This window comes from Onychostruthus taczanowskii, unplaced genomic scaffold (genome assembly GCF_017590055.1).
Source record: "Onychostruthus taczanowskii isolate IOZ18803 unplaced genomic scaffold, ASM1759005v1 scaffold22, whole genome shotgun sequence".
In the NCBI taxonomy this organism is placed as follows: domain Eukaryota; kingdom Metazoa; phylum Chordata; class Aves; order Passeriformes; family Passeridae; genus Onychostruthus; species Onychostruthus taczanowskii.
This window is the reverse complement of record NW_024499462.1, coordinates 1,094,207-1,113,845: the sequence shown is the minus strand read 5'-3', so window position 1 is coordinate 1,113,845 and position 19,639 is coordinate 1,094,207. Positions and strand designations below refer to the sequence as shown.

General features: G+C 48.9%; 1 protein-coding gene across 2 annotated transcripts in view; it reads right to left on the bottom strand.

Moving 5' to 3' along the window:
* PRKG1 (protein kinase cGMP-dependent 1) overlaps positions 1 to 19,639 on the bottom strand; it is a 361,757-nt gene that overhangs the window by 311,030 nt on the left and 31,088 nt on the right. The window lies entirely within an intron of this gene.

The window sequence follows — 19,639 nt, the reverse complement described above, 5'->3', positions numbered from 1 at the left end:
CACAGTTGAGACAGCCAGGACACAGAGAATGTCACCAGACAATTTCAGAAAGCTTCACCCCATACACAGTAACACCTCACCAGGCCAGAAGGCTTCAGGGATCTGCTCACACACAGAAACACCATTCCCCTTCAGAAGGCTGCAAGCATCTGCCCTTGCTGCTCTTCAGCCCAACCTTTTATCCCCTCAGGTGATGCAGAGCACCTGACCCCCCCTGGCTGTCCCCTCCTGGCAGGGAGTTGTGCAGAGCCACAAGGTCCCCCCTGAGCCTCCTTTTCTCCAGGCTGAGCCCCTTTCCAGCTCCCTCACAGGGTTCACGTTCCAGACCCTGAGCAAGTTTTGGAGGTCACTCACTCTGGTCTTTAGGAGCCACTGTGACCTCCAGGAGCCTGGCAAGCCAGAATCCCAGTGTGGGATCCACTGAGGTATTCCCAAGGGAAGGCTGTCCCCTTTACAAACAGGGCCATTCCAAGGAGAAACAGGAGCAGCACTTGTTTCTGAGGACAGGCAGCAATAGGCATTAAGGCACACGGCTCTTCTGCCTCCCTCAGCAAGGCAGGAAAGCCCCAAAATTTACAGCTCAAATGTGCTGCCATGCTGCTGCCCAGGTCCTCAACAGAAAACATTTGGTTCACAGGAAGGCTCCAAACAGGGCACTGGAGAGAAGAACCAACCATATCTCAAGGCTGAGAACTGTGACAGAAAAAAACAAGGCAGAGGAGGACAGAATTAAGTTACCTTTATCTGCATCACATGAGCAGAAAACGAAGTTTGCTCCCATAATGTACTGCTGGGACTGCTCTCCTTCCCTTGCACTACTATCCTGCACTTAACTCTCCCCTTTTCCACCTCCCTCGTGTCTCATCACCTTCCCACACCATCTCCCAACTCCAAAATGGTTGCTCCCATTGCAGCAACTCTGGCTCGTGTTCCTTTTTCGTCTGAGTGCCTCATTTGACATTCCTAGTGCAGAGCACCATGGATTTCTCTTTCCCTTCCTTCCACCATCCTCCCAAATGCTTTCTCCCCTCCTGCAGATCCCTGCCCCTTGCTACTTCACTGCTTTCATGGGGCAGTTGAGCAAATAGCAGCTGAAACAAATAAGCTGAGCCCCAAGCCAGGAGAACACTCAGGTAGGAATGGGGCTGCAAGGAGCCAGAAGAACCCCAAGGGTTTAATGTGGCAGAAGAGGAAAGGAAGAAGAAAATAGCAGATGTGCCTTGGATGAGATTTAGATGGGATATTGGGAATCAGGAATTGTTCCCTGGCAGGGTGGGCAGGCCCTGGAATGGAATTTGCAGAGCAGCTGTGGCTGCCCCTGGATCCCTGGCAGTGCCCAAGGCCAGGCTGGACAGGGCTGGGAGCAGCCTGGGACAGTGGAAGGTGTCCCTGTCCATGGCAGGGGTGGCACTGGATGGGCTATAAGGTCCCTTCCAGCCCAAACTCTTCTGGGATTCCATGACAATGAGGAGAAGAAATCCCACAAAAAAAGCAGAACAGGACATCAGTGCCTCACAAGGAGACAGAAACGGCATTTCTTCCAGTACAGCACATGTGGGTTTCTAGGGAAACAGCTCCTTTCCTGTGTCCCAAATGAGCAGGGACTAGCAAAGAAACCTTGTTCACTTTCTGAAAAGCACTGCTCCAACTCTTCCTCATGTTCTGAGTCTGTTCCATGCTCCGCAGGCTGTGTTGAGGAAATATTTACATGAAGGAATACACAGAAAGAGCTAAAAAGAGATGGTGAAAACGTGCCTGCCAAGGAGCAGAGTTATTTCCGTGGAGGAAACAGGAACTACTGGAGGGAACTGAAATAATTCAAATCCAGTTTAATCCCAACAGGCCCAAAAAGTGTCATTTAAAATTTAAGTTCATTTTAAAGATGACATTTATTAAAGTCAAAAGCAGGCACAAGTTGTTTGCATAAATGCTAATATCCCATATATTCAGGAGTGCAGGTGATTGGAAAGATCAGCCCAAGCCTGTGTTAAACACTGGAAAATGAAATTAACTGGCACTGGAATTCTTGGAAAACACACTTTCCTTTAGTGAGTTTAAGAAAAAAAGACATTCCAGCCTTTCATGTCAGTGAGAAATCAGCACAACTTTCAGCATTCATTTTCAAAATCTCAATGCAGCCTGTTCTTCCAAAGAGCAACAGCAGCCAGAGCTGAATGGAAAACTCAAACCCAAAGAAAAGCAGCCAAACCCTGTGTGGGTCATGTTCATCCTGGGGCCTGCACTTCCACATCTCCTTGTACAGCAGGTTTGAAAAGTCCTTTCTTTTCAATGGAAAAATGGTTTATTTACCCTATTTCACCCACAAAGATCCACCTTATCTGAAATTAAACACCTCTGCTCACCTAACAAAGCCTTTCAGGCAGCTGTGTTGCACAGGCAGATTTTGGAAAAGTATTTTAAAGTAACATTAAGGTTTAAATTCCCTTGGTTTTTCCCTCTCCAGCCTGTGATTCCAGCAGCTGGCAGCTTTCACTTCCCACCACAGAACCACTGAGGCTGGAAAAGCCCTCCAAGATTGAGTCCAACCATCAGCTCCACACCACCACATTCACCCAATGTCCCCAAGTGCCACATGCACGCCCTCCTTGGACACCTCCAGGGATAGGGACTCCATCACCCCCCCAAGCAGCCCTTTCCAATGCCTGACCCCCATTTATATGGAGAAGTTTTTCCTTTATCCAATCTCAGCCTCCCCTGGCACAGTTTGAGGCCAACTTCACAAGGTGCTCAACCATCCCAGCATTTCTTTCCTCCCAAACTGTAACTCTTGCAGGAGACCTCAGGAATACAACGTTTTCCACCTGCCAGTTTCATAGATCTGCTTTTCTTTTTTTTTTGGCAGCCATCCCAAAAAGCTGGTGTATGTGAAGCTATTCTCTCCAAATCCTACTTGGATAATTTGCCTTCCTGCTCAAGGAATAAAGTCTAACAATTCCTCTCTGTGCTGGTTAATAAATCTGCATGCTGCTTTCAGGGTTTTGTTTTTTTTTTTTGTTTTCCAATAGAGAGAAAAGGCTGTTCTATTTATAAAGGTCAAGTAAATTGTGTGCAGTCTGTGGAGCCTTAACATCTCTGTGTTATTAAAACAGAATATTTCATTTAAACAGCCCCTTTCAGAGAGAAAAAGAAATTTCTCCCACTAACATCTCTTCCCCTCCATTCTGAGTTAAGGTCTGTGCACTCAGAGGAGAATGCAAGTGTTTGTTTGTTCTTCACTTGAATTATAACAACTATTATTTTTTAAACACTCTACAACACTTTTACAGGTTGTTTGGATAAGGCACAGCCATAAATCCTGCTCGGCTGTCATGCTAGGAAAAAAGCCTGGCAGAGAGAAAAGCTGCCAGGAACAGCAAAGGGGGTTGGGGCCGAGGTGGGTTAAACAAGGTTTAAGAGGCTTAACCTGGACAAAAACGTTGCCTTTGGACAGATCTCTGCCATCCTCCTGTACTGGAATTATGTCCTGAGGCACTGGGACTTCCACATGAATTTCACATCAGGTCAGACAAGGATTCAAGAGCTGCCAGTGTTCAAATCTTCCTCAGTTCTGCGATTAAACCACACCGGTTTAATCTTTATCTGCTTAACAACAATCTCAAATAAACAGGTTTTTAGTGGTCAGAGTGGTGATTATGGCACAGCAAAGTGGGGCAGACTGCTTAAATCCAAGGTACCAGTACCTGTGGAGCTGCTGGCGCTGCACAAAGCCCAGGCAAGCCCCCAGGAACACAGCAAACCAGGGAGCAAACACAGCAATCCCATCTAAGCCCATCCCAATCACAGCATTCCCAGCTGAACGCTGTGAGCACAGCACAGGAGACATTCCTCAGCTGGACCTGCACAGGAACCCGAATTCCTGATGGCATTTTGTGTTTGGTGATCTTCACCATGGGCTGGTGGGTGGCTGAGAGCTGAGGGCTGTCCTGTGCCACCGAGCTAACATCAAAGAGCACGGGCACACCCAAAAACATTGCTGAGCACGGGACCTCCCCAGGCTGGCCATCATATTCTCCCCCAGAGCAGCTCAGAGAAGTCTGTAAAGGCAGGACAAAGAAGTGCCAGGCAGAATTATTCCCTGCAGGTGCTCCAATTCCATTTTTCTGGACAGATATGCCCAGCACTGCCAGCTGGAAGCTCAGCAGCAGAAACTCCAGGTGACCAGCTCTGCCCCACAGCAATCAAGCTGGGTTCTACAAAGATCAACTGGGCTCCCTTTAGATTAACAAAAGAAAAACAAACCAAAAAAAACCCCACTTAAAGTTTCTAATCTGAGCTTTAACTATTCCAAACTCTTCACATCATTAGCACACTTCTAATAGACATAAACCGAATTTTAAAGATTGCTGTGTGGTTTAGTCTTGGGTTACTAGGAAAAGAAAGCCTTAAACAAACCTGTAATTAACCTATAGCTGCATTAATGTTTGTTCTTTAGGTGGAAATTTGAGGAAAGCTTTTCTGCCTGTGAAAATCAATGTGCCTGAAATGAGAACACTGGAATTTTAAGTGTCCTGTTTTTGTTAAAGACCGTGCCTTGCTATTTAATCAGGAATGAAAAGTAATTTCTAATCACCAAGTGCCCGTGCTTATGAAGCAATTACAGTTAAGGCATTCTCTGGGATAGAAAAACTCATCAGCACTAAAAGCCAGACAGATAAAAGCCTGCAGTGATGGGCAGAGCAAACCTTGTGCTGACCACAATTCTCTCCTCCTCGGGTCCAACACCCCAAATTCCCCAACTTGTCAAAAATTAGGAGACAAAAACGTATGAACAGCATAAATACATCTGAAGAGGAGAAAATAAAGGGAAAAATGAACTTCCTACTGCTCTCTGGCCACCCCTGAGGCTGCAAGCAGCACTTGAAGCAGGCTGATGAAATCCTCCTTGTCAAAGGCAGCAGAGGAGTGTTGTGATCTGCACACTCCCTCTCCTAATCTGTTCTGGCAAGGCGATTACAGGAGCTGCTTCCTTTAAAAGAAGTCAAATTTATGCACACACGAATAAAAGGCTAACTGTACAATCAGTCCCAAGAGCAGTGCCAGGAAAACAGCCTGCTGCAAGGGGAAAATGGGATGCAAAATGCAGCATGGAAGGGAAGATGCTGGTTTTTCAGCTCCTGATTTATCTGGATCAAAAAAGGCCACAGCGGTCATAGAATTCCAGAAAGGATTGGGTTGGAAGGGACCCATTGGAAGGGTCCCATCCAGTGCCACCCCTGCCATGGGCAGGGACACTTTCCACCAGCACAGGCTGCTCCAAGCCCTGTCCAACCTGGCCTTGGGCACTTCCAGGGATCCAGGGGCAGCCACAGCTGCTCTGGGCACCCTGTGCCAGGGCCTGCCCACCCTGCCAGGGAACAATTCCTTCCCAATATCCCATCCATCCCTGCCCTCTGGCAGTGGGAAGCCATTCCCCCTTGTCACTCCATCCCCTGTCCATAGTCTCTCTCCATGTTTCCTGCAGCCCCTTCAGGCCCTGCAAGGCCACAATTTGGTCACCCCAGAGCTGCCCCTCCTCAGGTGAACAATCCCCAGCTCTGCCAGCCCTCCCTCCCAGCAGAGCTGCTCCATGCCTCTGCCCATCCTGGTGCCTCCCCTGGGCTCTCTCCAGCAGCTCCAGGTCCCTCCTGTGCTGGCCCCAGGGCTGGGGCAGCTCTGCAGGTGGGGTCTCAGCTGAGCCCAGGGGCAGAGGGGCAGAATCCCCCCCTCCCCTGCTGCCCACGCTGGGGCTCAGCCCAGGGCACGGGGGGGTTCTGGCTCCCAGCTCTCACCCCCAGCACCCCCAGCTCCTTCTCCAGGGCTGCTCCAGCTGCTCATCCCCTGGATTGATCCTGGGTGTTGCCCTGACCCAGGGGCAGCACCAGCACCTGGCCTGGTTGAACCCATGGGATTCCCAGGGGCTCCCATGGAGAAGAGTTTGGGGGCTCAGGGTTTTGTACCTGAGCCAGCCTGTGCAGACAGTGCTAGGGAAGGACAGAGGAGGGAACAAGGCTGGAGATGGGGACTGTGTGCCCAGCACTCACCTTTCCCATGTCCAGCTGGGACAGATGTCCCTCACCTGCTGCTCCCCATCACTCTTCTTGCAGGGAACAGAAGCCACCAACAGCCAAGACATTTGCAGACAGCCCAAGAAGCAGTTTTGAGGGTGTGAGGGGGAGGGTCAAAAGCAGCAATCTGTTTATTTGGCACCTAAATATAGCCCAGTTAACTCAGCAAACATTTTCTCTCTACTACATTGCTATTTTGTCTGCGTGCAGAGGCTGCAAGGAACCAGCTGCAGCATCACCAGTTGATTACATTCTTTGATGAGGAATTTGCTTTTGTCCCTCAGCAGAAATTTCTGCCTCTGTGTGCCCCTGACCACTCTCCTGGGTATGAAAATTCAGTTTTTTGCTAAAGCCCCAGCTTTAGCAGAAGGAGCTTTTCACCTCAGCCTTACACAAAGGAGCTCAGCTCAGCCATGCCTGGCTGGGAATCAAGCCCCTGATAATCAAACAGGACACATCAGGTGGCTGCTCTTCCAAGCTGGCCACAGGCTGATTAATTATTTCATTCTATACCAGGTTTATTAAGTTCTCTCCTTCCACACCAGGTTAATTAATTCTTTCACTCCACACAACCCAGCTGCTGCTAAAAGAGAGGTTTCTCAACCAGCTGCATTCAGAGTGGAGCCTGCTGCTCAGAAAAGCCTTCATGGACAGTAACCAAAAATAAGATTGGGCATTTTGAGATTCTTGTTTTAAAAGCATTATAACTCTTCAGAGCATTTGCAGGGGTTTTTTTGCCTTTTTGTTACTTTTTTTTTTTTTTTTGTAATAGGACTGCACACCTGGACACCTGTAGCATGTAGAGGAAAACTTTTTCGTTATGAAAATTAGAATGAAATCATAGAACCCCAGAATGGTTTGGGTTGGAAGAGACCTTAAAGCCCATCTCATCCCACCCCCTTCCATGGGCAGGGACACCTTCCACTGTCCCAGGCTGCTCCAAGCCCTGTCCAACCTGGCCTTGGGCACTGCAAGGGATCCAGCAGCAGCCACAGCTGCTCTGGGCACCCTGTGCCAGGGGCTGCCCACCCTGCCAGGGAACAATTCCTAATTCCCAATATCCCATCCATCCCTGCCCTCTGGCACTGGGAAGCCATTCCCTGTGTCCTGTCCCTCCATCCCTTGTCCCCAGTCCCCCTCCAGCTGTCTTGGCACCCGCTCAGGCACTGGAAGGGGCTCTAAGGTCTACCCAGAGCCCCCTTCTCCAGGCTAAATCCCCAACTCTCCACGCCTTTCACCCCAGGAGAGGTTTCAAATGATCCATGACTGATTTTTTTTTTTCCAGACTCACTTAAATCCAACCTTGCCTGAAGTTTTACCATGCAGGCAGATCCCTGTCAATGCAGCATCCGATTTACTCTTCAGATGAGTCCACAAGCAGACAATTAATTTAACTTCTAAAAGCCCTCCCTGCACAACAGATACTCCTTAAAAAGCACAGGCCACGGGCAGAAGGAGAGATCTTCACTCTAAAATAAAGACCAAAACACCAAAACACACATCTACAATTCCTCTGCAGTGCTTTCACACTAATTTGCTGAGGTGGCTGCCTTTTATCCTCAATGTTTGTATTGCAGCAAAGTGCACTTGAGTCGACAAAGCAATCCCAGAGAAAATGGTGTCAAGGCACCGAGTGGCTATGGCTGAGCCATCTCAGGCTCCCCAGCTCAAACTGATTAAAAAAAAACCCCAGCTTTTAAGTCTTCTGAAACCACTGAGCACAAGACAGGTTTAAAATGAGCAGATATTGGTGGAAGGAAAAAAACCCTGCCGTTGAGCAGTGAGAGATGGCCAGTGATGGGTCTGAAGCATCAGCAAGCGATGCTCAGGGTCTGCATCCTGTAGTCCTGCCCTGCCTGTCCCTCAGTGTCCAAGGGATTTGATGTCACCTGGTGGCTGCAGACATGTGGAATTTAAGGTGGGAAGGTCCCTCTCATCATTTTACTGGGAAGCCACAGGGAGAGAGCCAAGGCAGCTCTAAAGAAGCCACAGAGCAAACAACCTGACAGCCAGGCAGCTTTTTTGTGCATCCTATTCTTCAGAGGAACTGATAAAAATTCCATTAAGAAGCTTGCAATAAGCATGGAATATTATCTCCCCGTGATATATCATTTCTTCAGTATGAGCAAAGGCACAAAATATTTCAGCTGCTGACCAAGGAAATCAGGATAGGTAAGAGAGCTCAAGGCTCCCCAGGAAGCACCTAAGCCTCAGAAGGCTCCTCCAGCATATATGAAAACTCCAAATCCCTGTGAAGATCCCATTCTGGGTACACTCCACAAGCATCCATATTTTCCACAAAGCTTCTGCTTTGCCCCAGTGCCCAAGGCAGCTGTCCCAAGTCACCCTTCCCAATCCTTCACCCTGTCAGCACAGCTTTACTGAGCTTTACCATTTGCTTGCTACATATTCATGGATTTTCCATCAATAACAACTCTGCCACAATGCTCTGAACATTGCTCAGCTGTATTTATTAAGCAGAAGCCTCCTTCAAAACCCTACAGCCAAAATGTTTGTGCCCAGACAGCTTAAACAAATAATTTGACTCCAGCTTATAATACTTGCCCATCACAGAGCACAGCAAGAACCTTTTGTGGTGAAAAACACAGAAAAAATATGTGGCTATAGAGTAAGACTGCAATTGAAAAAGTCCTTTATAGCTCACAGCTGGAATTTCAATCAAAACTAGGAAAGGGTGGAGAGCCACTGTGCTCCAGAGGTGACCTGTGACATGTCCCTGGCTCTGCCCCATCTCCAGCAGGTCTCCCATGTGTTTGGCCTCACCAAACAGCCTCAATCCCTAGGGAAGCTTCTCCATCTGTACCTGCAAATAGTGGGACAATTCTTAACCCAGATTTGTGTATCCCAAATTATGCTCTTAGCACCACACCAGTGGGTTCCCATTTGAGTTCTTTCTGCCTTTCAAATTAAGGAACCATTTCAGAAGATCCCCAACACCTGCTTTGTCTGTGCAAGAGTAACAGCACAAACCCAAGAGCTGAGATTTGATTGATGATCTCCCTTTTGGGGCAGCTCTGCCTACCTAGATCACACTAACATCATCCTTGCACTAAGTCCACAGGGGAAAACTTGGGGATTTATGGGGAAAGGATCATTTGTTCTGAGCCATGGACAAGGCACAAAGCACCTGGCAGGGTGGTTAATGAGGAAATAACAGTGGTGAAGGTGAAGAGGAGGTGAAGCAGGCAGAGGTCGGGTCTGTCACCACACAGAGCCCAGGTCTGTCACCCCAAAGAGCCCAGGTCTGTCACCCCACAGAGCCCAAGGTCACTTTTCCTAGTGCCAGATCCAACACACAGCTCTGGCACACAGAACACACCTGTGCTCAGATGTCCCAGCTTGCTGGAAACCCTCCTGCAGGCACAGTAACAAAGCCAGCATGGGAATGGAGGGAGATGAGATGGATATATAACAAAGTAAAAATTTTAAAACAAAAGCTAGTCCTCCTTCTTCACAAATTTAAAAAATATTATATAATTAAACAAAAAGATCCACATTACAAACCACAAATAATTAGTTATTCAATTAAAAATAAAGATAATTTAAATATGATTTCTTAATTAAAAATTTTATCCTTAACAAACCTTATTAAAAAATACAACTCCATTTTTCATTTATTAAAATAAAATACTATAAAACTCACAATTTATAAAACTGCAATATAAATAGGAATGAATAAACATCTCAATTCAAACCAAAAAATATCATCTCACACATTTAATCCCAATCTTAACAACAACAACAAAAAAAAAAAACAAAATCTCCACACAGTTTCCCTCCTGTGCCTCGGAGAGCTCGGGTTCCACCAAGAGAACAGAAAGCAATCATGGATCTGATGGGCAGGAGATGTTCTCCCCTTTGTGCAGTCACTGCCTGAACAGTGATTAAATGTGCAAGGCGGTGTAAGGAGCAACAACAGGTACTAGTCACACACACAGTACAACAGGAATTACACACACCCCGTGGTTAGTTTGTAGCTATCTGCCCTGTTTGTGTCCTTTTCCAGGATTCAAGACACGAGGTGTGTACAGAGGCACACACCCAATCCCACATTTCTAAAGGATTTATCCCTGGATATTCCCCAGCAGTGACACCTGGCTGTTGTCTGGTCCACAGGCAGGGCTGTAATAAGGACAAGCAATGCCAAACACGGAGTCTCTGGAGCTGGGGCAGGGCATGGAGGATGCCCAGGATGCCATTGTGACAACAAAAACTGGTATTTGTGGACACCTGGACAATAGGTCCAGATGTCTGGACATATCCAGACACCCTTAGGGATGTACCTGCTCCAGCTGGAACCTTATCCATCAGCCAGTGTCTCCAGGGGTTTACCTGCTGTGGTGTATTTATCCACAGCCACACTTACTCTGAGATGCTCCTGTTCCTGCATGGCCTTCTCTAGGAGCCACAGGCTCTGCAGGAATGAACCTGCTCCAGGAATGAACCTGCTCCAGCATGGATTTACCCACAGCCCCTCCAGTAATGAACCTGCTCCAGCATGGATTTACCCACAGCCCCTGCAGGAATGAACCTGCTCCAGCATGGATTTACCCACAGCCCCTGCAGGAATGAACCTGCTCCAGCATGGATTTACCCACAGCCCCTGCAGGAATGAACCTGCTCCAATATGGGTCTTACCCTGCTGGGCCATGAGCTTTTCTATGGCCTCATGCACAGCTGCTGATGCCTCAGGGTGCTCCTGCTCCAGGATCTATCCTCGGGCCCCAATCCCTTTGGAGGTACAGACACTTTGAGATGTTCCTGCTGGAGGTGGGAGCCCAGCACCATCACCCACTCACAGCCAGCTGGGCTGTGGGAGACAATCAGAAGGGCAAAAGGGAAAAAAACGCATGGGTTGATATGAAGGCAGTTCAACAGGTAAAGCAAAAGCCACAAGGAATTCATTCTGTGTTTTCCATGGGCAGGGGGGTGTTCAGCCATTCCCAGGAATGTGGGGTTCCATCCTATGCAATCCTCCTTGGGCAATTGGGATCAGCTGGCTCTGTCGTCTCCCCAGTTTCTTGTGTAGCCCCTGCCTGCTGGCTGGAGGAGCAGAAAAGGTCTTGGCACACCAGAAAAACTGGACTGGCAGGAAAATCCAGCCTCCTGTGGGATCTTGTGCTCCGGTCACTGGAGGTTCTCTGCCTCCAGATGCACACAGGAAACAATGCTGATTTTTAACAGAGATGCAAAGTCTGGACCCTGCTGGATAGCACAGCTGTGTAGAGGAAGAGCTTTGGGATTGTCAGGGAAGAGAATAAGCAGCATCCATGGGAAAAGAGAAAAATCTTGGGCAGAAGGAGGAGCAGGAGCAAGACATCCAGGTAAGTAACAAAGGGTTCAGAAGAAGAGGGAGAAGAGGATGTTGCTCCACACCACAGAACACAGGAGCTGCTGAAGGATGTTCATCTCCTCCAGCTGACCATGCCCACCCTTAAGCTTCACACAACCCCCTACCTTTACTAACTTGGGCAATACTGCAATTTGAAGGCAAAGAGCTGGAGGCTAACTCTGCATTTCCAGGATGCCTGATCTTCCATTTCACCTGCAGGAATTTCTCAGGAGTTTAAGAGGCAGATTTGGAAAGTCTCTATAGCTGAAGCCGGGTATCACTTCCAACAAGCCTTAAGGTACAGCTGAGTGGCACTATTTGCATCACATTCGCTTTATCTACACCTTCCTGAAGTGCTTGGCCACTGCCCTGAAGTGCTGCTGGCAGTCCCAGGGCCATTGATTTCCTCTATTCACCAGAAATATCACCCACCAAGAAGGTTATTTTCCTCATTTAGCCTGTGGACTCCAAGAGCAGCAATGAATTCCCCTCAGCCGCCGGATCTCTGCACACAAATGACATCAAATAGGCAGTTTAAATCCTAACAAGCACTGACACATCCCAGGGACCCACTTCCACTGGGGGCAGGGAACACTGGCTCTCCATTTCCATCACACCCAGTTATTTACTCTTGAATCTCAATGATACTCTGCGGTCACAGAAACCAACAGCATTTCCACATTTGGATTTGAAGGGACCTTAAAAATCACCTTGTTCATGGGCAGTGACCCCTTCCACTAGACCAGGATGCCTTCCCACAGTCCTGCTGGTTCTGTACAAATTTGCCTCCTGTCCACTGATATTAAGGCCTGACTGTTTTCCCTCCTAATAAAAGTATATTTGACTGAATGCAATACTTCCCTACACATGCTAAATACAAGAGTGCACACACATGTCATTACATATATATATTTCTATTCACATCCAACACAAAGTATGTGTGCACTTACAAGACTGCAATTCAATTTTCCATCAAGCCAGGCAGCTCCATTATAATTTCTCCTCTTTGTTCACATCACCCACAGCCACCACCTCAGAGAACATTAAGTAAGTGAGCAAAACGAGCTGGTCTGGGCAGTTTCTAAATCCATGTCAAGCCCAAGTCACAGAGCTGCTGTGCATCTTTCCTGAAACAGCTGGGGTGTTTGACAGGAAACACCTCCAATAAATGTGCTCACAAGCCGAATCAAAGAAGGACATTTGGGGAAAGAAGCACTTCTCCAGGCAGGAATTGTTGCAGCCTGACAAGGAGATTTTTTCCACTGGTATCCTACTTCAAGTTTGCTCCTAATGAACAAGCCCCAAACACAGCCCAAAGACCCCAGACTTCAGAAAGTCTGACAGCCCATTTTTGACTTGGAAAGCAGGCACTGGTGTTGAAGTTTGGCTCTCCCTGCTCAGGCTCTGGTTTCCAAGGAAACCAGTGACTGCAAGAGCCTTGCAAAACGCCGGTCCTGTGCTCCTGTTCGGAGCACGCTGTGCCGGAGCTTCCCCTGACACCAGCCCTGCCAAGAAGGGCTTTAGCAGCGTTTCCAGAGCACCTGGATGCAATTCCAGGCATTCAGGATGTCAGGATACACAGAACATACCCGACTGACTGCACTCTTCAGCCAAAGCACTTTTGGTAGCTGCCGAGAGGAGAAAGGTATTATTGTCACGGTTCAGGCTCCAGTGTAGCAACAAATACTTTTGTTTTTTCCTGTTCTCTCTGCCCTTCACAACAAAGACAAGCAACACAAAACGCGAATGTCAGGCACTCCTCTGCCTGCACGTACCCGCTAGAAACGGCAGAGCAGCAGATGAAAAACATTTACAGACATATTTAGACTTCTTCCTGATGCATATGCAAGAATTTGGGCCCTGTGAAAAGCCAAGAGCAAAGACCAGCAGCACTGACAGCAAGGACTGTCACTGATGGCAGCGAGTGGAGTTTAATCCATCTCCAGCTCAGCTTTCCTGGACCCCTTCCCTCAGGAAGATGTTTGCATTCAGTAACTCTTATCATCCTACAGCATCTAGCTCAAGCAGGATAACCACAGAAACTGATTTGGAACAATTCACTGTATCCTTTTTAACTCTCGAAAGAAACAAATTTTCCCCTTGACTCCTATTTTCCATCTGGTGCTCAGCAAGTTCAGGACTCACGGAGTCCTCTCTCCTTCCAGAGGCAGCAGGCCGGGCTAAATTCCATGCTACTATGTCTATTTCTGTTCAGTTTCAGAACTCTGACCCAGCTTTTTTACCATATTGTTAATTTCAGAAATGTAAGACACATCCTGTGTTTAGGAACGTGGGATGCTGAAGTTCAGGAATGCTTTCACAGAGTCTGGAGAGAAGGAATTCGTGTCCGTGGCCTGGGGACCTCATTTTGTGTTGAAGCACTTTAAAACTCTCCACCTACAGCATTCATACAGCTAAGGATGAATGTAACGCAGCTCAGACAAGTATAGGTAATTATTCCAGTGGTACAGATAAAAGGAAAAAAAAAGTTAGTTCTGCAGAAAATGAAATTATGGAACTGTATTACAATTTTAAAAAGAGTCTCTATGTTAATTACCAGCTGTTAGTGTGCTCAGAGCTACTGTACTTGCTGAACAGTGTTGTTTTGCATATAACCACCGAGAAAATGTCACTGTAGTTTCTGAAAAGAACTACTTTGCTTTAAAACACAGTTTACTGACACCACTCTGCTAAAATTAATCTCCAAAAGCAGCAGAAAAACCCAGGGAAGTCTGTGTTGCTTGTTGAACAGAACTAAGAATAAGTGACATTGCGGCGATGTTTTATCTTGCAATTAAACTCATCTCAGCAAGAACCAGTCAGAAGATGACAAAACAACTACGTGGCTTTAATAGCTTTATTGGGAGATTTGTTTTTTACCTTCCTTTGAGTCAAACCCCTCTGGAGCTTACGCTCAGCACAAACATCACCAGCCTGAACAAGCATGTTGAAAAATGACCCAAAACATTGCTTCAGTAGAGAAAAATCGTAGTTCTGTGCTTAACAGCCTAACACCACACAGCCACCCCTTACTCCTGTGAGTAACCCAAACCTCAGAGGGCTGTAATGTATTACACACGGAGCTGAGCTGTCACAATGTCCCCTTGTCACCTCCCAAGGCATTAAAGCACTGGGAGCGTGAGTCACACGAGTGCACAGAGGGGAGCCCTGTCACTGCCACCACCGCCGAGCCAGACCTGTCAAAACACGGGGAAATCACGCTCGGCTGCCTCGCTCCAGCACTCCCCTTCCTGTGCTCCAGCTCTGCCAGGGAGAGCATCACCCCTCACAGCACAGCACCAGGGATCCTCCCCTACCTGTGCCATAAAATCCTGCCCCTAAACCCTGACCCTTCAAAAGCACCGAAAAACCCCAGTGACATTAATGGATTTTTGTCCATCGAGCATCAGCTTAAATCACGTTCAGATGGATTTGACATTACAGCGCACGAAAGCAACCACAGCATTTAACAGCTCTCACAACAAATGATAAATGCAGTTCAATTAATTGCTCACTGGACACATCAGAGTGGACTGACAGCAAAAAAAAAAAAAGAAAAAGGTTGCACCACTACACTCATTTCTGCTGACTGCTCAGGGCAAAATGCTTCACCAGAAAGTGACAGGACTCAAAAGGCCACCACCATCCCAGCCCCTGCCCCACATTCCAGCAATCCATCACTACAGGAGCGTGCCCCAGTGTGATATTTTATGAAAATCCTTTCACTAGGATTTTCTCCTGAGAAGCTGAGAAGCCTCAGAAAAGAAATGTAAACAATAACTACCTGGTGGCTGTGGAGTGTGGTCTGGAGGTTGTTCACCAACAGGTGAATCTTTGATTGGTCTCATGTGAGTTGTTTTGACTTAATGACCAATTATGGTCCAGCTGTGTCAGACTCTCTGTCACAAGTTTTTATTATTCATTCCCTTCTTTCCTTTCCTAGCCTTCTGATGTATTCCTTTATATAGTTTAGTATAGCATTTTTAATACAATATCATATCATAATATAATAAATCAGCCTTCTAAGAAATATGGAGTCAGATTCATCTCTTCCCTTGTCCTGGGGCCCACGAACACATCGACACCTCAGTCCCTCCCCCATCACCTCAATCACCAGTTCCCAGTGGTTTCATAATGTATCAACCACCCCCCAAATTCCTGTAGGAAGAGGAGAGCGTGAAGGGTTTAGGTAATTTTGGGGATTTTTAGATGAAACTGCAGCATACATAGCACTGATAAACACCAGAAGAGCATTTCATACCAACATCCTAAATAGAAAGTGCTTTCAAGTATTTCTGGGGGTTTTATAACTATTATGATCACTTAAAATATGCCTCTAGCCTCCAGAGGATGTGCACATTCTCCTTCAAAGAACCAATCTGGCCGTTGCAGGGATTTGTTAAACCTCTTGTATGGCTGTTGTATTTTCCCTAAGGCTATGCAACCAAGTATTTTATACTTCTTAAACCAGACCTCTTAAATACAACTCACAGGCTGCTCCTCCCCTCACAAACGAGTCTCTAGGATTTTGGCAGATTCCCCAAAAGTCTGCTAACTCCCCAAACCAAGTTATTTTTCGTTTTACTCAACATTTCTTACAAAGGACACAGCACTTTGCTGCTGTCTCTGTTAAAAACAGAGCTTGTACCACCTCAGCCAAGAGATCAGGCCCTTTACACTCACAAGCTCCGTGCTTTATTCTGTGTTCTACGTTTCTTTTTTTCTCCCTTCTGGAAAAGAAAACATGCTGATTACACAGCTTCCAAAAAGGCAAACAGCTGTTGCAGATCCCTGAACAAAGCAGCCTGTTAAAATTAAAGTCCTGGGTATTTTCCCATGGCAAGAAAGAGACAGGGGAAGGGAAGAGTTGCAGCTTTGCTGGTTAAAAAGGCTTCTCTTTGCTTGGCTGCTCTGTAGAGTTTTAACTGCAAAGGCAGTTGGTACAAACTCAGTCTCCCAGTATTCCCTCGGTGCTGACAGGCTGTTAGCAACCAGGATATACCCTGCAAGAGGTCAAAGGTGTGGAAAAACAAACACCAGCAGCAATTTGGGAAGATGAAGAGGAGAGAACGATCTGTCACTGCATTTTTTCTGCTGCGGAAAACCAGCCAGCTCCCTCCCCAGTCTGTGCCCTCTTACTCGGGCGCTTCTGGCAAGTTATGTTCTTTGAGAGGGGGAGGGAAGAAAAAAGACACTTATTTTAAATAACTGGCTTCTAGTTATTTATTCAACAAGGAGATTGATGAAGATGCTGATGCCCAATTCCTCTCACTCATAACTCAGAAGAAAATGGCTGGACGTGTTCCTCCATGGATTTTAGCTCCTCATGTCAGCCCACAAAGTCCTGTTCCACTTTTAAAAACATTGTAGAGGCAAAACAAGCCCAACCCTCCAACAGCAACTCAAACTCTTACAGCTCTGAAAAAGCAATTTTATTTAACCGTATGCATCCTTAATTGGGGGGAGGGGAAAGATGTGTGTGTAAGGGAAGATCCTGCAGATTTAATGGTATTTGTCCACACAAGGCAATTAAATTTACTTTCACACTTTGAAAGCCATTCATACAATCCAAGAATGGTTTGGTTTGGGTTGGAAGAGATCTTAAAGCCCATCCATTTCCACCCCTGCCATGGGCAGGGACACCTTCCACTGTCCCAGGCTGCTCCAAGCCCCAAAGTCCAACCTGGCCTTGGGCACTGCCAGGGATCCAGGGGCAGCCACAGCTGCTCTGGGCACCCTGTGCCAGGGCCTGCCCACCCTGCCAGGGAACAATTCCTTCCCGATATCCCATCCATCCCTGCCTTCTGGCAGTGGGAAGTCATTCCCTGTGTCCTGTCCCAAGTCCCTCTCTAGCTCTCTTACACTCATTCAGAGTTCACCCAGAATCTTCTGCGTGGCATCACAGCAGCTTCCACCACCACAGACCCTCAAGTATCTACGTGATCCTCATGATAATTCAACTACCACAGATTTTCTGCTGCTATTGATCCTACCAATCTCCAGCCACCTCTGCCAGACCAGGAGAGCAAATCCAGCACCCCCTAACTACAAAAAAACACCCCCAGAGGCTGCTTTAGAATCATCTTGGTTGGAAAACCCCTCTAAAATCATCAAGTCCAACCATTCTCCCAGCACTGCCAAGGACACCACTAACCAACATCCCCAAGTGCCACATCCACCTGCCTTTTGAACACTTCCTGGTGGCTTGACAAAACCAAAGGTTGGGTGCCATCATCTCAAGAGTCACTGAAGTTCAGCATGAACAGGGGGGAAAAAACAAACCCTTTTTGTGCAGATTTTGTTATTCCCAACACCACCATGAGCTATCTCGGCCACTAGGATTTTATGGCTGACACAGAGCTCTCAACTCCTCCCAGAGCCATGTACACTCCTGAAACCATTGCCAAGGATCTTTTCCTGTAATCACAGACTGGTTTGGGTTGGAAGGAACCCTAAAGCTTCTCTCATCCAGCCTGCTGCCTTGGGCAGGGACACCTTCCACTATCCCGGACTGCTCCAGACCACTGGAACGTGCCACCTGAGCAATTACAACCTGCAGCCACGAGTTGACTTCAATATTATAAATAATATTAAGAGTATTGGCCACGGATGATCAATATGGAACAACCCCCCAAAGGAGCTGGGCATTACACCAGACTGCAGGGCGGTATTTACACAAGGAGCAATTAAAATTTCAGCTGGAAAACGTTCGTCCAAGGCTTTGCCAGGCTTCCTACATATTCCACTGGACTCGCTCTGCTGGAACCTGTGGCGCTTCCCGGAGTTCTGGGAGCTCCACCCGCACTTCAGGAGCGCCGAGGGGCACGGACACTGACAAGGAAAGTGACACGTGTGGGGCTTTGCATTCCCAGAGGAAATTAACACCGCGGGATGCCTTATCCCACCTCGGGTGTTTACCACGCGCCCCAGGGATTTCACAGACCGCTCGCCCGCCCGGCCTCAGCCACCCCCTGTCCCCCCAAGCCACTTTTTGGGGTGTTTTACTCGTTTTGGGGCCGGAGGGGAGGCATTTCACGCGCCACCGCCGATCCTCCCCTGACATCCCTTCAGAACGCGCGGCCAGACGCCTTAAAAGGACAAAATATCTGTGGCGGTGGGAATGGGGGGCGGGAACGGCAATGTGGGAATGGGAGCGTGGCGGGAATGGGAAGCGGCGGGGCGGCAGGAGAAGCGCACGAGGCCCGGCCCGGCCCGGCGGGGTCCGGCCATGGCGGCCGCCCTGAGGGCGGGCAGTTGCCTGGAGACGGCGGGGCCCGCCATGGCGGCGGGAAAGGGCCGAGGCTGCGCGGGGAGCGGGGCCAGCCCCGGCACGGCTCCTCGGGGGACACTCCGGCAGGGTCCCCGTGCCCCGCCACTCCTCCCCGGGAACCATCCCTGTGCCCCGGCACCGCCGCCCGGGCACCGTCCGCCCCGTCCCCCGTGACCGCAGCCCACCCGGCGCACACGCTGCCCGCTACCGGGATGGCTCCGGGGATCCGCCAGCGCTCCCGGTTATCATCCCGAGGAATTCCTCATAAGAGGAAGATGCCGGCCGCGGAGGGGAGGCGGGTTTGCCCATCGACGGGGAGGTTGCGCCCCGGCCCCGCACATGGAGCCCGGCGCGGCGAGCATTCGCTCATCACCTCTTCCCTCCTCCGATTTTATCCCTTGAGGAGCGCTGAACCGAAGGCACGGCGATGTACCGGCCAGGAAAAGGCACTGAGCGAGGGAGGGCTCCGTTTCCCCATTAAGGCGCTCTAATTTCCCTAATCTGCGGCAGGTGTGAAACCGGGGCAGCGCATCCCCCGGCGCGCCGGCACCTGAGGATCCCCGCAACTTTCCCTGCCCCCCGCACACCCTCCGGCGCACCAGGACACTGCAATAAGCTCCTGCTTCTGCCGAACCCCCTCCCCAAAACACCAGCCCCCGCCAGGACAGCCGGGCACCGCACCCCGCCGGGCTCCAAGTTTCCCAGCTGGGAATGTCTCCCTGCGGGGTCCCGCAGCGAGTCCCGGGTTTCTCCCACTCCCTTCCCGCAGCGACAAAGCCTCCATGCCCAGGACACCTCCGGTTCAACCCGCCGGCAGCAGCGTGCCCCGCGCTGTCCCTGTCCCCCGGAGGGATGGGGCGGCCGGGACGGGCTGTCCGGGACTCGGGCGTCCCGCTCTGCTGGCACCTCGGCGCTCACTCCTGCCGCTCTCCCCCCCAGCGCTCGCAACTT